Consider the following 21,975-nt stretch of genomic DNA (forward strand, 5'->3'; position numbering starts at 1 on the left):
TCTTATTTTATGTTCACTGTTACGCACCACCTGACCAAAACAAATTCCTTGTATGTGTAAACCTACTTGGCAATAAACCCGATTCTGATTCTGATTCTGATTCTGATTCTGAGATAAACTGCATAGTAAAGAAGTGCTCGCTTTCAGGAGTTGTGCACCCAGGCATCTGCTTTTTGAAAACTTCACGCTTTTGCCTGTTTTGGATGTGCTGTTACCATCCTTTGTACTAGAAAGTTTTTCAGTATGGGAAAGGTTTTCAATGTTTAAATATGCATAAGATATTATATAAAAGATATTCCCATGGTCTGTGAACAAATACAGAATGTGAAATTTTGTTGAGAGTTTTCATTGTTACCATTTATGGCTAAATCATGGATCGTTTCGTCATGGAATTTAATGATGTATTTCATAAGACCCCACTCCAAAGTTTAAGTACAAAACAGGAAGTTTTTTGTGTAAAGGGACACAAGGCCCATAATGACCTGATGCATTTCTGCAAAGATGTGAATTGAACTTTGCACCTTTGTTCACAACCAGCAGGTATTGAGCATTTGGCAGTCCTGATAGTATAGACAGGAAGTATGGTGCAAAAACTTGTGTTTATAAATTTGAAGGAGGAAATGTCAATCTTCTTGCTGCAGGTTGCATTTTACATTTGTTACACATTACCACAAAAATGTTAAAAACCGACTGAAAAGCTGCAGAATTTTTTTTTTTCCCAGCAGTGTAAACGGAATTTAAATAATATCAAATCAATGAGCTGCTTTGAATTTTTGGATATAGGATGTCAAATTATTTCTCTGTATTTCCACAAGGTGGTTATCTCTGCTCACAGCTGCTGTAGGCAAACATTTAAAGAACTTGCCAACAGTGAAACAGTCTTCTGTTTAGCTGAAATTTGGTAAAATCACTGTATAGCACAACTATGTGTGAATATACTTCAGCCTACAATCTTGAAATTGGGATAACTCTAGTTTGGCTCCACAGTAATATTTAGCGGACTAATTGAAATGCTCTAAAAAGAACAGTGTAATGATGTAACTGTACACAGGAACATTTGTGGCCTCTAGCATCCTGATCATGAGACTGCTGAGTCACATGCATCATTAGCATTTTCTGGTCAATCAAGGTCATTTGTGACGGCCCCAGGGCCTCTGCCAGGGCTTGTGGTGTTGTTGTGTTGTGTGTTGTCTTTCAGTGTTGCTGGTTCCTGGTTGGTGGAAGCTGGAGGCCATCAAGTAATTGGAGGCAGCTGGCCACTGTCTTAAGGTTGCATAAAACTCGCCCCATCCTGGTAGTCTGGGGCTTCCTCTTCCCTGGTATCACGTCGTGTTCCGTTGAAGTTCTCTGATTTTCTGTATAGTTTATTTGGTATTATCTTGGTTAACCTGACAGTATGTTTCCCTGCCAGTTTCATTTGTTAAGAAACAACATTTTTGTTACATTTGTTGACTAAATTAATCTCAGTTAAATAAAATTCCTTTCTTTTAGTTAATCCCTCACGTTTGCTGTGGCCTCAGAGCCGGGCCATAACACATTATATATATATATATATATATATATATATATGCAGCGGCATACTGAAAATTGACGGGGTTTCTCCGGGGCTTATTTTAGGACTCACTAGACCCACTTCACCTTGGTAACTATAGATTGATAACTACAGAAAAAACAAACATGTTCTAATTAACATTCTGTAAATTTACATACAGAAAACAATGACACAATAATGACATACTTTTTTTAAATCTGTTCATTGGTTATTTATGACACAATGAGTATATGACATCTTTTAACCAGCACAATATGATTTCTTTGACATTCAGAAGACTTCTGCTTAACCCTAATTGATATGAACATTACATTGGGCTGTCCCATTGAGAAAAAATGACAATATATTCTGTTCACCTGGAACAAGAACTGCAAGCATAGCTTCCCTTTTAATTTCAAGAAGGAACAGACGGTTTCATTAACAGGTAACGGAAGCATGGCTGCTGAACTGATGCAGGGAATATATATGAAATTTAGCATATTGCGTCCCATTCGACACACACCCTGATGTAATTAGAATGACGTAAATGAATACTGCATCTCAGGCTATGGGAATGAATATGCATAATTGTTCCATAATAGAAGTACTGAATATTCATAAAGCAATTCTGTTAATTGTTGATGCGTATCATCTACCATCAGCCTGAATGTTCCAATCAAATATTATCAGGTAAGCTGCAGTCTACACCCATATCTCTAAATATGCCTATGAACATGGATATATTTGTAAATCTAAGTGTAAAAAATAAAATAATACCCGTTATTTATTATTATTATTATTACTCCTCACCAATGTACTTTTCTTGAAAAACGAAGGAACTGACAGCAAGTTGATGAACAATGTCTTGCACACAGGCTCAGATCCACACCTACAGAAACACCATGACAGAAATTTCAGAGTGAAGTCCCTGTAGACGTACAGTATCTTCAAGAAATCTATAATTACAGATGCTCAGCTGAAATGAGCAGGTATAGTGAGTATGATGAGACAATAGGCTTTTTCAATGCAAGTGTAGATTAATCTCAACTTCCTGAGAGCAAGACTGCATGAGCAGAATCATATTTTCCAAAGATAATTACATATCCAGACTGTATGCATAATAAATTAACTAGTGTCGTAGAACATTTGACCCTTTTGAAAACTTCAATACTCATTGTTGTTTTTATAATGCTTTATGAGAAAACATTAGTTGATTTTATCCTTTGCTTTCCGGAATAAGCTTGAGCTCTGTGGAATGTTTAGTATATGGCCTTGAAACTTCATTTTTCCAAGGTATTACTGAGACAGTTTGAAAAGCTTTCTTTATTGAGGTGATTTGCCCATTAAACTTGTCTTGGTGTCTGCAACATTATGTTCAAGCCTCTTTTAGAATAAATAAGTGTTTTTTTTTTTCATGATCAAGCTCTTTATTTGTTTGTTCCAGGACATCAGTGTGAAATGTTAGTACACCATGTCAATACATCCAATTGGAGAAGACCCCAGAGTACCTCCACAAGATATTCAAACCCTACATGCCAGCCAGATCCCTCCGTTCTGCTACCTCAGGACGCCTGGCACCTCCCCCTCTTCGCACCTGCGTTTCCATAGACTGCGTTGTTGCTGTTCTCGTTTGTGTTAGTGTTAATCAGTTTAACCTTCAGGGTCCAAGTTGAACTATGCGGTTGTTCCCTGCACTTGGACCGGTACTTCTCTCTAGGCTTTTCGTCATACTTGTTCCTGGTTATGGTTATACACTTTGTTGTACGTCGCTCTGGATAAGAGCGTCTGCCAAATGCCTGTAATGTAATGTAAAGACAGTTTGTCGTGTCCTGGCCAATAAAATTGACTCTTGTGACACAGCACCAAGTTATGTTTTTTATTTTCTCGTGTGGGATCTACTAATTCGTTAGGATAGTTGTACAACAGCTTCTACAATAGTGGTTTACAACTAACTATGAGGGCATAAAGGGGAGGTTTCTCAGTCTTCGGAATCTGACTTCCATATAGAAAATCTCCCAAGCAGTCACACTTTAACTGAAATAGACAGCAGTGCACTCTAATACCATAATTCAGCTATAGTGTTTTAGTCAGTGAATTTTCACATTGTCCTCAGAATTAACTGCAATGAATTAACCAAACATAAACCAGACTAAGCATTTTTCAGAAATTCTGAAATTCTACCTGAAAAATAATTTTCAACTGCCATCAACTAAACGAGTTGATCAACATTTAGCAGGGGGAATATGGAACTACTCTACCATAGCTGGCCTATCTTCCAGGGTGAATTAACTCGTATCTGGCCAAACATGGTGGCCCAACAATCTGTTACTTGATTTTATATTGATGTTTCTATATTGCCAGAGCTGACATGTATCCAACATCAAGTCCACAAACCATAATTTGGTTTCTTTTCACTTTTACTCAGTGTTTAAACACTAAAACATTTAAAATGCCTAAGGTCTCTCCAAAAGGACACTATATGCAGCTACAGATGGCTTTTAACAGTATCTAGTGTCCCTAATCTCCAAATCTGAAACCCTCTCCATGGGTACCATCCCTCTCGTTTTCACTTTAGATGGCATTCTGTAAACATATAACAGCAAAAAAACATGTTGTTTGTTATAGCAACGCAGAGGTGGCATAACTGTAAAATATGTTACATTTATACAGATGCGAACAGCATGGTTTTTGGTCACCTAGCATCCAATTTCCTCCTAAAATACACACCGAAAACCATACTAACTTTTCAAGTACAGACAATTTTTTTAAATGATGTATGATTTGATTTCTTGCAAATAAAAATAAAGCCTCATACCCAAAAATTACTTTTTTAATTTTTATGTTTTTACTTAGCTTGCTCAAAACTGTTTTTTTTTTTTTTGTAAATATGTCCAGCAAAGGTTATCACTGTGGGAAGTGGTAGAGGACTAAATAGCACATGTACAAACCTGAAATAGCTACGGTAGCTGCATTACATTTAAGGCAACTCTCCCCTACATGACTGAAGATGGTTGGATACTGGGTACGGTGTTGAACAACTTGAAATATTAAAACTATGTTCTGATGTTTTATTTTTACAATTGAGATGTGTTAACATTTAAAGGTGACAGTGCCTATCCATGCATTCCAACACCTGTCCAAAACCCAACTTCACCAGAGATGGAGTGGTATAACAATGTTGCTTTCCTTCCATGCGCAAGACGCATCTTAAATACCTGCACTGTATTTAAATGCACTCTCTGCGGGTGTGCTCATTTACATAACCAGTCTTAGGAAATACCCCTTTAAACTGGAAACATACGTATACATAGCATTTTGTGGCACTAACAATAATTTGCAGCATGTTTAGTAAATATGGCCCTTTAAATTAAATCTGTTACTGCTTTGGTGTGTTGTTCAAGGAAGGGTTGAGTTCAAGGTTTTTGATGTAAAGCAGCCAAAGTCTGACAATGACAGACGGCTGACATAAACCAGGACTCCGCTCTGCATGCGACAGAATTGTAGTGATTCATGTGAGTGTTTACTGGCAGCTAGGCTGTAAGGGGATCACAAGGTGTTTTCCTGACAATGTGGGTATTACTATTCATGTAATCTTTGTTTATTATAGATCAATTTTATAACATTAAATATTTCCTTTTGAAATGCTTTGATAGTCAGTCACAAGGTGTCCAAAATGTGTTTATCTTTTGCTTTGTGAAACCGATAGCCACTTCAAATAAGATAAATCTAACAAGGCTGTTAAGAGTACATGGCCCAGTCTTGAGTATTACCTCTTTATTGTTCATTTAACATTAAAACATATTTCAACATGTTACATACCTCCAGTAATATGCTGTATGCTATGTCTGTGATAACTTTTGTGCATCTGGTGCAGTAGTATGTCTAGGTACAGCATACTGAATGTGTAACCTTTCACAGAATAGGCACAATCGGGAACCACTCAAGCACGTTCAGGAAAACGGTTCCACGGCTGGTTATTTTGCACTATACCCTGCCACCTGTGGATCTCTTAAGCCATTGGAGGACCTGTGTATAGCATACACACTCTTGGAATTATATAAATCCTGTATAAGAAGAGGAGAATAAAACCGCTGAAAAGCCTTAGAAAATGCAGGCTTCGGGTCTCTTTGTACACTCTCTGGGCATAATAGATGGATATTCTTTGCGACACAGTGCATTCTTGTATTTTCAAAAGAGCAGCCCAAGCAAACAATATATATTTTTAAAACAAGAAATAGTTGCGTGAACTTGAGCATTATTCAGCATGAGACTGTAATTGCCCGCCCACCCTCTCAAAGAAAGTAAAATTATGTTTAATGAGCACTGGGGGGGGGGGGGGGGGGGGCATTTATTGGGCTGGATGCTCAGGAGTATAGCAGTCCGGTTAAAGCAGATCATTCATATCCTTCTCAAGTACACAGCTGTGGAGTTTTCACAGCAATTGTCATGCAAATGAAAAGAAAAGAGTGAATTATTATGGTGTATTGTACCTTAGTGTTCTGTATTCAGCATTTCTGGGCTCACTGGGTCTGCACCATCCTGATTCGCACAAAGGCAGTGAGCTTTCTGCAATTAAAAAAGGAAATCAGGATTCGTTACAAATTCAGCAGGTTGTTTTACAATGTTTGAAAGTTTCCTCAAGATCTGCAATAGCCTCTCTGAAAAGGTAAGAAAAAGAAAACTCAGTAGGAAACCCTGAACAGTGCCAAACTCTCGATGCTGTATAGGTATGGGGCATGTCGTCCCACCAAGCCATAACTTGGTGAGATGCCATACCTGCCATCCCAGTTTTACCTAACAGAAGACTGTCCATTCCATTCCAACTGTCCACAGTCATTGAACTTTAAAGTATCAGACATAGTGCAGTTGTCTGACAGTCTGCACAAGTAAATCGAACAGACAGACAGACAGACAGAGCAAAAGGAATCTTTCCCTGGGCAACTTCAAAAAAACTAATGGAACATTTAATGAACAGGACAAGAACACTGATGTTCAGAGTCAGATTCAGTCTCTGAGGAAGATGACGAAGACACTGAAATGTCAGTCCGTTCTTTGCCTGTTCATTAAATGTGCTATTTGCTCAAAACGTCTGTGCAATCTAGTTCTTCTCATTCTTTGCGTTTATCTTTTTGAGGTTATGTGGGATTTCTTTCTTCTGTGATTTTCCTGGATGTTGAGCACCAATCTATTCCATTTTACAATAGGTAGACTGAAGCATGTCATTTTTAATTTATTTTTGTTCAGACAGTGCAATTGGGTCCTTACATACTGCTTCTGTAGTGGGTGGTCATGACATTGTGTTCTTAATACTGCCAGGTCTTCTACAAAAAACCATCAGTGCTGTTTGCAGGACCTTTTCAACAGCATGTGTTGAAATCCATCGATCATCTTACTTTCTGCAACCCTCAATATATCAAGTCAGTTTTTGCAATTGAATTGGGAGCATGGAACTCAGCTCAATTGTGAGATTTTGGATCGCTAAAAGCAATAGGGGACGTGATGTGGTTCATTATTTAAAAAAAAAAAGAAAAAAAAACCTTCTGTACCCTCGAGCCTCTATTTCCTATAGAAAGGGGTCTTCATTATCCTGGTGAATGTAGTACATTGAGAGAAATGTGGTGCCATCTGTCCCACGCTTTTCAATCTCTACTTTTAGATGCAAAAAAAGCTGTGTCATGTTCCTGGTAAATGTAGCAGATGTTGCATTGTGGCACTTTCAGATAATGTAGTGTATTTATGTTCGTTAAGTTGCTAAAACATCTGCGGCAGTATTTCACTTCAATTGCTCCACATTCCCCAGTTCCATAATTACATGGAAGTTAGTCCTTATCCTTGCTGCTAACAGTAAGTGTCTTTTTTTTGCCATTTCAAAAGTGAAATTATGACGCAATTCTGCTTTGTTGTGCTGGTTCTGTTTGAAATTTTCCCCTTGACATAAGCAAAGTTCTGATTTTGAAGGACCCGCTGGCTCTTGTGAATAGAGGAGTGACTCGCAAATCACAAGAGACGAGGTGCCATTTAGATTTTTATCATCTCTTCTTTGTTTTTATTTTTTTGTTTGCTTGTTTGGGTTGGAACCACTTTCTGACCATGTTGAGGGGGTACAGCTCACATTCACATTCCATTCACACATTATATGGAAAAAGTTACAACAGCCATGATATGTTGAATATATATAGTATACATAAGTATATTCAGTATTTCAACTATGCTTGAATTAACACCGTATATTTTCAAGCCTTGAATACAAATGTATTAATGCACCATATTGATAAGCAGTGTGTGTTGGGAAGCACTGTCACGTACACAGGTTGAGTAATAGTGTTGTGAATTTTCAAGCTTTTTAACACTGAAAACTCTTACTGTAACTTTCTGCAAAAGAGAATTGAGTTTTCCAAACATTCATGTTCTCTTATCAATTGCCATTTTCTCTCATTATGAAGGAATGCACTCCAGAGCAGTCTTAATTTGATACCATGTGCTAAAGTAACAAATATACTAAATAAGAGTGGGTGTGGTAAATAAAAGCCAAATAACCAAAACTGTGGTAAATAAAAGACAAAAATATCAGCTTATGTAATATTTAAAATGCCATAGATGTAGGTCATCCAATTAGTTGTGTTCACATAGCTTAAGGGTCTACTCTGTATGGATGTAAATTAAACCATCGCTGCCCTGAGCGCTTACGTTGGATGACAGTTTGCCTTTATTTACTACATTCACGAAAGCTTTTGTTGCCATGAAACAAAATTCAAGTACTTTGCACTACTTAAACTTCTTACAGCATTTATGCCAATTTACGACATAACATTGCATAAAACTGCAGTGGGCCTATATTTGGGTGGAATTTATGCTTGTCTTCATTCCTTTTACTTCGGGAAACCTGATCTCCTAAAGCGCATTTGATTTGGGATACACGTTATGACCAGAAATGTCAAGACACCCCTTGGTCTGGGGCTGTTTTTCATGGTTTGGGCTAGACCCCTTAGTTCCAGTGAAGGTAAATCTTAATGAAATGACATTCTAGACCATTCAGTGCTTCCTACTTTGTGGCAACAGTTTGGATAAGGCCCTTTCCTGTTTCAGCATGACAATATCCACGGGCACACAGAGATCCATGATTTTGTCGAGATCGGCGTGGATGAACTTCACTGGTCTGTACAGAGCCCTGACCTCAACCCCATCCAGCACCTTTGGGATCAATTGAAAAGCCAGGCCTAATCACCCAATCAGTGCCTGACCTCAGTAATGCTCTTCTGGCTGAATGGAAGCAAATCCCTCCAGCAATGCTCCAAAATCTAGTATAAAGCCTTCCCAGAAGAGTGGAGGTTGGTATAGCAGCAAAGGTTGGACCAGCTCTGTATTAATGCTCATAATTTTTGATGAGATGTTGGATGTCAGGTGTCCATATACTTTTGGCCATGTGGTGTAGTACCTGTACTGTACTTATACTTACATGTGTTACATTAAAAGTTGCCTTAAACTACATTTAATTTCCAAGATGAGAATACTTTTGAAATACATTATTTCTGTATTATCTACTTACTGATCTCTTTCTTGAACATGGCTGGAAGAATGCAGGAGAAAAGATATACATATACATATGTGCTCGTGTAAATCTCCAAATAATTTCAACCATGGCAAATCCTTAGCCATTCAGTACATGCTATAATGTATAAATGAAGTATTTTATTTTATATAATACTCAAAGATATTTCTGCTATGTGGTCTCAGGTTACTACTTGGTATAATTATTTTGTCCTGCATATAAATATTACTGAGCTCAGTTCTATGTGCATCCTGGTAAGGTGCAGTCTTTTTATTGAGAAATAAAATTCACTGAAAGCAATGAATGCAAATTTACAGAATGTTCATGCTTGCGTTAAAATGTTCCACACTGGTGGTTTTGGGCTCAGAGTTTTTGTTGTGAGACTGTTACACTCTTGAGTACTCGACCATGGGTGTGCTTTACCATGCATCTAGAGAAAAATATTGGTAAGGAAGGCTGGATGTGGCATAGAGCCGGGCTCTTTGTGCTTTCTGGGCAAATCTTTGCTTGTGGAGCAGGCAGAAATGTTTAAGAAGTATAAAGAGCATTTAAGAAGCATAAAGCTGCGAGCGGCATGTTGGTTTACCCCGCAAGGCCATGCACCACATCACCCCACTAAAGCTGCACTGTGAGATTGCCAGGGCTAGTGGACTGAAGTAAAGAGTAATGGGTTTGTATGGTAGGCTAGCTCACAGGCCAGAGAATTAGAGGTAGATAACGTGAGCCTAAGCCCTTTGGTGCCTTTATCAGGCATGCCACCCTGGCGTTTCCAAAATGTATGGATTTCATCTTACTGAAGAGGTTACCAGCAAGGAACTGGGTGTGTATCTGTGTTTGTGTGTGTTTGTGTGTGTCTGTGTGCGTGTGTGTGTGTGAGGGGTTCTCTGGGATAAAGCAAACAGACAGCATGGACAAGAGCTTTAGTAAATTTGCTTCTGGAGAAACTAGCACATCGACAGTATGTGTCCCAAAATGTAATGTGGAATAAAGTTAATGGGAAATAAAGGAGCAATACAATATAATCCTCTTATTAAAGTTTCCCCACTGTCATCCTGTCAGATTTGGGCACTTCACTTTTAAGTCTCTTGTTGTCCTATGGCATTATTCAATACTGTGCTTTGAATGGGTTGTACACTTAAGCAGTGATAACTAAACAAATTTCTTTTTTACTTTTTTAGCAGTCCAATGCTGATACTGAAGTAAGAAATTCTGCTGGTTGTTATAAAGTGTATCTAATGTATTCATATTACATTAAATGTGTTCAGTTTAAATGTATTAATTTTCAAACATTTAAAATGTGCATTAACAACAGTTTGTGATGTGTATCAGTATAATATAAATTGTTTGAAATATACAGGCTATTGACCAATAGGCTATGTATACGTACCATTCCACATGATCAGCTGTCTGACCCTGGAAGAGTTTAACGATGTATAATATGCACCAATATGTTAGCACAATTGAAATAAATAAACTCATTGAGATTTTTTTCAAAATGTAAATACACAAAATTTACAAAATTTTGTACAAATGTACAAAATGAACTTGTCTCTGGTGGCATGATGGGAGTAACCTTCAATATGGTACTATGGTATCTATTTCACCAACATCACAGTGATTAATAATAGCATCTGTTTATTGGTGGTGGGGTACATTTAAGGTCATAAGAAGGAGTTCTATTACAAGTACATACTATCTACAAATTAATTATGACTGTATGAGAAACTGATCTCAGCTGCATAGCTTGATAAATTGTAGCAAATGTGAAAATATATATTGACTTCTTTTTGTAAGGAACATTAATTCACATTTAAAACTTAAACATGCAGAATATTATGAATATGGCAATTGATAATAAGGGCATTGGGACAATATACATTTGCTTCTGAAAAGTGTGATGCAACAAGGTAAGAAATTCATATACTGAGAATATCAGATGTGTGGGATGTGAAGTGAATTATAGGAGGAGAGAATTCTGAGGAATTAATTACAGACATCAATATATAACTATAATGAGCAGGGAAAGAGAATAACAGCAGAATCACAATGTTTCACATGCGACATTGCTAAAGGTTGCAAACTAATTTGTGTAGTGATCAAGCAAATGGCAAACATTTGATCATTTGTCTTTTTTTAATATATAATAGAACAGATACAGATACTCTCACCTCACTGAAGCAGCACACTGCATGGTAAGAAGGTCAAGCCATGGAATGAAGAGGTTTGTTTTTGAATCCAGGCAGCAGTGAACACTTTCAGAATGACCAATCAGGCTGTGGGCAGGGAAGTCTGTGTGACCAATCAGGCTGTGGGAAGGACTGTCTTCATGACCAGTCTAGCTTGAGGCAGGGCTGTCTGTGTCACCAGTCAGGCTGCAGATGGCTGGCAGATAACCGTCTGTGCAGCCAATCAGACTGTAGGTGGGTCCGTCTGTGTGACCAGTTAGTCTGAAAGCAATCCTGTCAGGCTGCGGGCAAAGCAGTCTGTTTGATCAATCAGCGCACAGGGCGGGGTGATCGGTGTGACCCAGGGAATGCAACAAGGAATGTCCACGTGGCCAGTCAGGGATAACTCCAGTCGGGCTGTGATGTTTCCACGTGCTGGGGAGAGAGAACAGCTGGTCTCAGTACACTTCACTGCATCACAGAAAATGAATGGACTCTAAGCTAGGCTGTTTTTTCAGCACATTAGGTTAAGGATGGATGCAACCGCGGGAATGCTTGTCACAGAAATGAGCAACACTGTAAACTGGAGTGAGCCAAGTCTGAAAGTAAGCTTGCCGGATTGCAGTTCACAATCTGTTTCATAGTTGAATTCATATTGCATTGAAAAACTTTAATCTAATCAACTGGCAGATTACTGTAACATGCTGCACTGAAAGAAAGAATTCCCTCGGAATATCTGCAATATGGAATATCTGCAACAACATTGCATAAGGGAACCAGAAGAGAAGACAGAAGGTGTTTGCCTTCTTATAGCTCTTAGCTTGCAATACATTGGCATGTGGTCTGAGGAGTTAAGAGGGTTTTAGAGGACTCGGGGAGAGAGAATATGACGGCCATCTTCATTTGAGCAGTTACCCTGCACATGCCCCAGCATTCACACATAAATTTCCATTTGAATGTCAGAGTGGTAAACTGGTGCTTATGGCAGATAGGCATAACACTGAATTCATTCAGATATATTCCCATTTAGTGTTTACATTTGTTAAAGAGCAATATCTACAACAAGTCTGTCTTTTCTATATGTTATATATCGTTACTATATGTGTGCATGTGCATTTTACATATGGACATCAGATATTATGGTCTCTAATTCTGCAGTCAAGGTGCACTTGCAAATCTCTCATCCTACTTTTATTATGTACTTTCATTATGCTGTTTCCAACTCAATTTTTGTTGAGAGACGTGGGCACGCTGCAGTGCAGTGGCAAAAGGGGCTGGTCTACAAAGAAAAAACATGTGTGGCTGAGGTGGGGCTTTGGTTTCTGGCCAATCAGCTTGGCTGCTTTTTCCCTTTAATGCCAGTGCTTTGAAAGAGAACTGGCTCATTTACTTGTCTGGGAGATGTACAGTTGCATTTATACAAAATTTGAGAATTTAATACAAATAAGGTCTCAAAGTATGCATTGTGATTAAATGCAAGATACTTTCAACAAAGTTATCAGATATATGGTCCAAAAATGTTAACACTCATTATTACAAAAAAGTACAGAGCTTAGTAAAAGCATCCAGTCTTGTGTTACTGCTGTTACACAGTAGACATATTGAAATGTGCTAAAATCATAATTTTAACCAGTAATGTGTACATATTGCTCATACAGTACATGTACTTTGTCAAGCTCTACTCAGACAGGATTACTGATTTACATTTTCAGTGCCTGCTGTCAAGCATTTCCCTGCTGTTTTCCCTTAGTGTCAGATACTTTTTTTTATAGAAATAATGCCAGATCATGTTTCACTTTCCCATCCTATACTTCCCATTTATTTCACATTATATACATCATGGCACATAACCCATTTTTCATGTAACACATTTGTTTTATGTTTTGTTCCACTCTATAAATCAAATTATGAAATGTAAAAAAGTAAAGGAAGCAAGGGAAAATCCACAATGAGATGTGGAGTTATATTTTAATGCAAAATGCAGGGGCGAAGAACCACCTGACACAATGGAGTACATTAAAATCATACAATTGCACTCCTAAGGGTGGATTATCCCATTTATGCCATGATCACTAGCCAAAATATTATAACAAGAGCATTCACTTCTTTTTTTAGACGTATTGCATTCAAAATGAAAGGTTACTATGCAAGAAAGGTGCCATTTCCTTGGTAACACAATCGACTAATATCTGGAAAACAACCATTTCCATCACATTAAAAAAAAAGAGTTTACAATGCAATGGAAGCATCACTTCACAATTCCAGAAAATAGCCAAACCATACATATGACCGCAAGCGTACCAATGTTTCTTCAGCCCTGTGCTCCAAGCCCTATGTGTGTGTGTGAGTGTGCATGTTTGTATGATTGCATTATTGCATGCATGTATTTTATTCTTACCATGACAACCCTACACACACACACACACATATACTGAAATTTGGGAGTATTCAAGATTTTTCTTCTTTACAGCCTCATTCACACTTGATGCCCCTTTCACAGCTTCCAAATCATATGACCTCCACATGAAACTATAGTGTTTATGAACTGTATGCTTTAAGGTGCCTTGTTTTGTCTGTGTTTGGGGCCTTTATCACACACTCAGTACACTGCTCATGTTCTTCCTTACATTTAACTCATTCAGCTCTTTTCAAACATGGACAACATGCAAGCAAGTTTAATGCCTGGAAACCGTTGAGGAAATATTTAATTTGTTCCGAATTTCACGTTCACTACATTTTAAAAAGTAAAATGGATGACATGGATGACAGGAGGGAGCAGTGTGCTGGTGTCTCAGTACTGGAGACAGAGGAGAAGGTAAGGTAATGATGCAGGCAATGAGTTGCAAGCAGAGCTATAGTTACATAACACAGAGCAACTGAGAGATCCAGATAAGAGCAATGCAGCAATATTTTAATAATAATTTCAAAAAAGTTTAGGTTATTGAAGGTCATGCTGACACACACACACACACACACACACACACACACACACACTATATTACAATTCAATAGTTATCATAGGTTTAAAACTATAATGCACAATTGCATCTGCCCAAGCACATTTCATTACCTGATAAAAATGTTTCTTGTGTTTTACTGTTAAAATTCCAATGTCATTAAAATTCCAAGTTCATTAAAATTCCTCTTTGGTTCATTCTTTGCCATTTTTGTTGCCATTCTAAAGGAAACATCAGCAGAGAAACACACAAGCTGCTTGACCGTCTATTTAATGGAGTAAAGCCATAATTATCTGTGGTTCTGAGAAATCAATTTTCACTATGACTAATTGTAACGACTAACAGTTACGAAGGACACGTTTTCAATTTCTACAGTATTTGGGTCAATTACATAATTTTGCACTGTCATTCTACTGCCTGTATGAACATAAACGTTTTTTGTCAGTTAAACTATTTATTGCCTGTTAACCAAGTCTGTGTTTTCTTTTTACTATACAGACTGAATGGCATTTGCCCAATTGGGCAACTACTTTTCAAAAAAAGTATTAGGCTCGGTTGTAATGCCTGCAGGTTCTCAAAAAAAAACAAAAAAACAGCTCTGCATCTGTAACACTTCCCTATGACGGCACACAAATACTGAAGTCTCTTTGAAATGCGGCAGTCCATGTGCTTATTTTATATTGATCAGATATGGGCTGATCACTGATCAGAAAGAAAGCTATTATCAAGACACATGAAACAAGCAAAGACCCATCAATCACAGCACCGCTGTTTTCTGGCAAAGACTGTTTATGTCAATTAACAATCTGTGGACTTTATGAAGACCATAAATTATGTCATCCATCCTGCTGACTGCTTATTGCCCTGTCATGCCAGAGGAAAAACAAACACAGAGCTGATTCATTCAGAATAATCATCTCTTAATCTATTGCACTGCATTTCAACAAAAAAATAAAATAAAAATTGGTACACTTTGGTGGATGGGCACCTTGTAGTTACAACAACATTCCCCGTCGGTTTGAAGAACCAATCGTTTTACTTTAGTAAAGGATTAAAGTATCATTAAAACATTTCCTTTAGGCAGAGCTGTTCTCCTGTGAGAAATAAGCTCAGATTTATTGTCATTTCTTTCACAATTTCATCTTTGAACCATGATTTTAGAAGTTTAAGCAGACAAGTTAAGGAGTTCAACGTATTACTCATTATGCAATACACTGAAGGATTATTTCAGGTGTAATATACCTGTTGGACTGACATTTCTCAGACTAACTGGCTTTATATTTTTCAAAATTAAACAATGTTTTGTGTGTGCCCTTCCCTTCCTTCAAAAATACTTAGGACTGCAGATGCTCTACACTGGGAAAAGAAAGAGCAGGAGGGTAATGTGATTGTTCACTCACTGGACACAGAGCCTAAGGCTTAACTGGCTTTAAAGCAGGACATTGCATTTAATTAAGTTTAACTCAGGTTGTTGGCTTCAGCAAATAAATGGGCTACATGATGGTCAATGCTTATTATTATTATTATTATTATTATTATTATGATTATTATTATTATTTTTTTTTTTTTTTTTTAATTATAATTATTATTACTTTAAATTACAACCTATAAACACTAGAAAACTGTAGGGTGACAATTTATGTCTGGTCCACAGATGTCAACCATACTTAAAAACACATTTTAAACAATACAATAAAAACAAAGAATTTTACAGCATATTTAGACCAGGAAGTTAAAGTGGGGATTGAGATGAGCACAGACCCATACTGAATATAATAAAAACAACAATGCAATTACTTGCCCTCAGGTAAATGACAGCTAGAGCACAACAAAATTATGACTGACATTAAAGAAAACTAACAGTTAAAGTATTATTGAATTTTTATGCTTGCCAAATCTTATATATCAATCAAAAGGTCAATCCATATTCCAGCCAATCTATATTAGCTGATGTGCCATATCTATGAGGCAGAATAATTAGAATCTAGAACATAGATTCAAAGGAACTAGCACAACATAATGTTATTGGTATTTTCAATTAATAACAAGGGAGTTTCCACTGCCTCATTGATTTTACCTGATGGTATAAAAGATACATAAATATAAAATATAGCATTTTCAAAATATGAAAAACAGCAGATAAATAGTTTAAAACATGATGCTGAAATAAAAACTATTTAGAATAAAAATGAATTCATCACTATGATTATATGTTTTCTGGAAAAATAAAGTTACAAATTTTTATGATCAATTTAATCATTTTGTTATGCATTTCACTAATTATAGACTACTGTCCCCACTACTGTGTGCATTTGGACTATTTATAGCCAGACATGATTTAACCAGGCAAAGATCGGCAGGCAAATACATGCTGTCTTGACAGGCAAGTCACTGGAGATGAGTCAGACCACCTCTACAAGTTTAAGCCTTTGTTAATGTTTCACCTCCATGATTATTTGACTGAATCGCAAATATCCATTTTTAGTGACCCCGTGCATAGACAGTTCAGCTCAGTGGAAGCAGCTACGCCATCATCTTCTGAAGGTCAGGATACCAGCGATCACCAATGTTCACCATAAATGAGAAGGAGAGGCTGTCTGTAACAGCTCTGCTGAGCCGTCAGGTGCGAAGCAGTGCATTGCAAATGTGCAGGGAGATTCGCTAATGGCTGCGGCCACCTGATTAAATCCTGTTTCTTCCCTCATTGTGGACGGAGAGGGCACATATGAGCAGCAGCAGGATTGAGATGAGAACGTGACATGAAGATGCTGATGCTTTACGCTCAAAATATAACGATACTCTGGGAGGAAGTGGAGTATATATGCCCGAAGACCATAGTGTTGTCTGGGTTTCTACAGAATCCTGCGGCTTTATCCTGACGCGACGCATGCGAGCCAGAAGCAACCAGCTGCAAAGCATGTTATGTACCATAAATACAACCTGGCACAAAGCATGCAAAGCAAATGCATATTCTACACAAACACTACCTCCAATTATTAATAAACGCTTTTGATGACTCGCTTTTTACTACCTATGCCAGGGATTTCTAAACTGGGGTCACAATGGTGGACATTTTAGCGCTGCAGCTTAACATTGCGCGTTGAGGGTTGGAAAAATTAATGTTTAAGTGCCCCTGATTTATAGTGTCCAGAACACAAAACCACTATTTTACAAGGCCTCTTCAAACTGATATTACTTTTCACCTTCAAAAGGACTCTCAGAAAGTGAAAAGAACAGCATAGCAGTCTATTTGGGTCAACATCAAGTAAAAGAGCTGTAAACTGACATTGTAGGGATGTTTACGAAAGTTTGGATATTTATTTATACAAGTGGTGTCCTGGTTATACGCAAGGATATTCCATGTACCCACTTTCTTTCCCTTACATATTGTACATGTACACATCTTATTGATGAATGATCATCAGTTAAATGGCACTTTATGATTTTTTTTTTGTCCTTGTACGAAGTAAAGTAGGTCTTAGTAAAATGCTACAAAGTTATTTCAACGCAAAGCTCTAGGAAAAAAGCACGTATGCAACTCGTCAAATCACATTTGTTTTATGCAAATGATGAGAGCACAACCCAACAACAGTGTAGGGCACCAGCTGCCACTGGTACATGCTTAAGATACACAGTTCCTAGAAACTGTCAACGTCCCACATTGATCATATCAAAATGATGCAAAGTTGTGCTTTCACCAGTACTTCACAGACACTAAACAGGCATTGTTCTATAGCAGTGCTATCCACGTGGTCTTACACTTGTTCATGTAGAAGATAAGAAACTATGGTCAGGGCCATCTTGTGCGGCATAGTGAAGCTGGATCTAAATTGTGTGTTTACCTGAAGTCAGATAGTCATTGTCTGGAAGGAGTGATATACTGTGATTATTCTGATATTTCTTATATACCGTGAGTTTCATAATGTTTCGGACAAAAAACTTTTCGTGATCCGGCTCTGTACTCCAAAATTTTAGATTTGTCATCAATTCACATGTGGTCATAGATTCTCAGCTTTTATAAAAGGGCATTTTTAAACATTTTGGTTTCACTATGTAGAAATGATAGTCCTTTTTATGCATACCCTTCCCCCCTCCCCCCATTTCAGGGCACCATAATATTTGAGAAAAATGGCTTCACAGGTATTTATGATTAGTAAGGTGTGACTTAAGCTGTTCAATACAATCTTTTGTCTATTGCTATTCCCTTACGCATGAAGCAGGAGCCCAGAGGGACACATTTTAACTTATGTGTAAAATTAAGTGTAATCTCCTGTATGCAAATGATCACATCATCATACAAATGTAATTGCTGATTCATTTGCATATTCATTAACATTTAGAATCGCTGAAGATTAGCATGAGTAATTTGATAAACCAGAAAGCAGTATTTTTTTTCCATTTAAATGTGAGAGCATATGCACAGATCTTTTTATTGTTCATTTACAGTGTTCCACATCACATTTATTAAACCTATGTAAGTATATTGCATTATTGGTTAGGTAAACTCCATTCAAACTCAGTTAGTTATTAAAGACTGCATCCATTTAATGGGGATTAATCATAAATCAATACGGATAATCTGATTTCCTACTTTTCAATTCCTGCTCAACTGTGGCATGTGTCTGCAACGTGTTCCTTTCATTTATATAGCACTACAGCACAAAACTGTGGATTTCTGATCAATAAAGTGAGCTGCCTGCATGAGGTTATGGCTAACAAATAGCAAGCAGTGTCTCTGTGGCATGAGTTTAATCAAATGGAAGCTCAATTGAGCATAGCAGATTGTTCTCTGACTGAATCCTGAGACTCCCCAGGTAGAAGAAACCTATTTTTTCTTATGTTGAAAGTGCATTTAAAATCAACCAAATTACATACATGCCAGTCAAATGTGTGTTTATTTTTTCAGGTTCTGGAAGTTGGATGAGTTTTATAAATATTTAACATTTGGATCCCTTTAATATCCCTTTTAAAGTAAATGCATCTGACCATCAAAAGTTCAAAATGTCCAATTTGTTAAATGTACATTCACTCAGAAGGAAGCATCTTTTGAAAATCAAGGTTCAGTCTATGTCCATAACCATATAGAAAGGCACTATGAGACTACAGCCAAGATACAAATGTTACAAGAAACACGTAGTACCCACCTACATAGTAAAGACAAGATGGATATTTATGTTTTCTATAGACAGAATGAAATAAATATAATAGTGTCGCTGATGACGGTTTGCATATAAATAGCACCTTTTGGGTTTCAAATGTTTTCATAGCCTGAATCATCTCAACCACCACAAATGTGGGTGATAAGTGGCAACAATTTCTGTTCCAAAACACCAACCACACATCAGCTGAGGTGAAGAGAGAATGACTGATATAAACCACAGGACTATTACACAACTAAACTAAGAGAGCCTGATTTATTATTTTTTTGCCAGGAGACAAATCCTACTGCAGGAATCCATCCTACATTCCATCTTTAATAACCACAGTGATTCAGCAGGTTCATGCAACAACTCATCTGAAAAGCTGTCTCTTATATTTAATCAAATGCAATTTAAGGGCAAATGCAATTCAATAAAAGGAGACTCACATTTGCCTCACAGCTGCCTTGTACTGAAAATTCAGGAAACGGTGCTTTGGGAGTCTAAAGCAAGACAGTACGCTTCAAGTGACTTCAAAGTAACTTGCATAGTGGTGTTTTGTCCAAAGGCTGTCAATAAGAACAGATTCATTTATAGCATTTACTCAGAATTATAAACAGACATTGGTTGTTGTGCGTGCCACAGGTTACAATTAAAAATAAAATAAAAATGAGATAATATGCACATGTACAGCCTTCTGTGGCATAATGTCACTGACCAAGCAGCTTTGGAGCTTCTAGAAGAGTATTTCAAGTTTATTTCAAGGGCAGGTCATCAGAAACTTCTGAAATATCTCAAATATATTTTAATGCACACACAAAAAATGTCTGGGCCAGTCCAAATCCTACACTAAATCTGAAGAAATATGAAAAACCCAGAAACGATTCATTTAACAGAATGTGTTTTTGGGTTTCTCTTCCTACCTATTCAATGATATTGTTATTTCTGAATCAGCCTTGCTCATGGGTTCATTGTTTTTTTTTAAATTAAAATTTATTAATAAATGGGATAAGTTGTAGCATGAAATCCAAGTGAACTGAACAATGCAAACAGCGAATTCCCCATAGGGGCAATAAAGGCTTCATTCATTCATTCATTCATTCATTCATTCAATCCATGGTGGATTTAATCATTTGGCAACATTCTAAAATGAACCCAAACAGTGTTCAGTGCAGGTTTCATGCAAAGTCACCAAATGATTTTGCTGGCATGAAATAGTTAATTTTTTATTCCTTTACATCTGTACATCGCACAGAAATTATGCAGCAACATAATGAGAATTCACAAAGTTCAATGACACACAAAGTGTACACGAAGCATAACGCACAAACAACTCAAGACTCAAACACACTTAAACTGTTTAAGGGCTTATGCAATTCAAGTCAAACCCTCCGGATCAGTCTGGCCCCGTGTCTTACAGGGTACTTTGCTTGGCGTACTTGAATATGCTGGTAGAAAGTATGGGCCAATGAAAATTTGTTTTCTTTGAGTGATTGAAACTCATGGACAGGGCTTTGCAGAGACCTTTAGAGGGGCAAGTGCCCAAAGTAAGAAAAAGGGCACACCAACCTAGACTATGAACTATGACACCCAGTTATTGTAAGTGTCTGCATCAAGAAGAATCAAGTTCAGATTGTGCACACAGCAATGCACATGAAACGTTCTTGGAGCTGCAGGATTCTTTTACTCTACAGATGGTATACGTTTATGTGGATGTTTAATTATCAAGGCATACCCCCCTTTTTGCCCAGTGTTTGAGTAACTCAGAGGCTGCAGAGTGATTTTGTCATATTTAGCCAAGAACTTAAGCAGTTGAAGGAAGTTTTGTTCATTGACGATTGCTATAGTCCTATAGACACTCGGTGACTTCAGAAAGCATTTCCTAGCTGTGGTAAGTGCAGGGAGGTATCAATTAACCTTTGAAGCGCCTGATGGTTTCTTTCAATATGCCCTCACTCTCTGCCTTTAATGGCCCCAATATTCATCCTGAGTCATGCAGTATTTTGTCATCACGTTTTTTCATTGCTCAAGCGAGCCTGGCCCTTGTGTTTTTCAATCCCTTCTTTTCCCTTATGAAAATGTGAAAACCCCTTATTTGTATCTGCCCAGATGTCAATGCTATCACTATCCCTAAACAACCAGCAATAATAAAATAAAAATAAAAAAGCAGAACATGCAATCTGTTTTTGGTGAGTAAACAAGCCCGTGTCTGTCTATACTGCAGGAGAAGCTAATGTCACATTTCCCTATTGTGGGTGCATGGGTGCATTGTCTCTCAGATCATTTTGACAGGGGCCAGCAGTTATTAGAGTTTGGATATTCCCTTGAATACAGAAGAAGACAGGGTCTGCTGGATATAGTTATTCTGCGTGTTTCCTGCGGCCAGGAATTGTACTTTACCATTTGCCTGTTTTATGTCACATTCAGCAAGGCCCTCACTTGTTCTGGCGCTCTCAAAAATCTTGTTCTATACTGTACCTCTTTCTCCTGACCATCCCCCTCCTCCTTATCTCCAGGTCTACTGGCTCCTGCTGTTTGAGGTTTGACCTTGCTAACATTAGCTGTATACTGGTCAGGGTCATTGTCATTCTTATTTTCACAGCTGAAAACGGAGGGGGCGGTTCATAGAAAAAAT

The 21,975-nt window shown here is 37.5% G+C and overlaps 1 protein-coding gene across 3 annotated transcripts in view; it reads right to left on the reverse strand.

Annotated features, from left to right (window-relative positions):
• sntg1 (syntrophin, gamma 1) overlaps positions 1–21,975 on the reverse strand; it is a 137,906-nt gene that overhangs the window by 69,993 nt on the left and 45,938 nt on the right. For 2 of the 3 annotated variants that reach the window (XM_035428090.1, XM_035428091.1), the window contains 2 exons: positions 11,249–11,680; positions 6,022–6,097 (listed from right to left, as the gene is read on the reverse strand). The gene's annotated coding sequence lies outside the window, so the exon portion shown is untranslated. Of the gene's footprint in view, positions 1–6,021; positions 6,098–11,242; positions 11,681–21,975 lie in introns of all 3 variants that reach the window. The other variant, XM_035428092.1, reaches the window with a different exon arrangement.

This window comes from Anguilla anguilla, chromosome 8 (genome assembly GCF_013347855.1).
Source record: "Anguilla anguilla isolate fAngAng1 chromosome 8, fAngAng1.pri, whole genome shotgun sequence".
Lineage (NCBI taxonomy): Eukaryota > Metazoa > Chordata > Actinopteri > Anguilliformes > Anguillidae > Anguilla > Anguilla anguilla.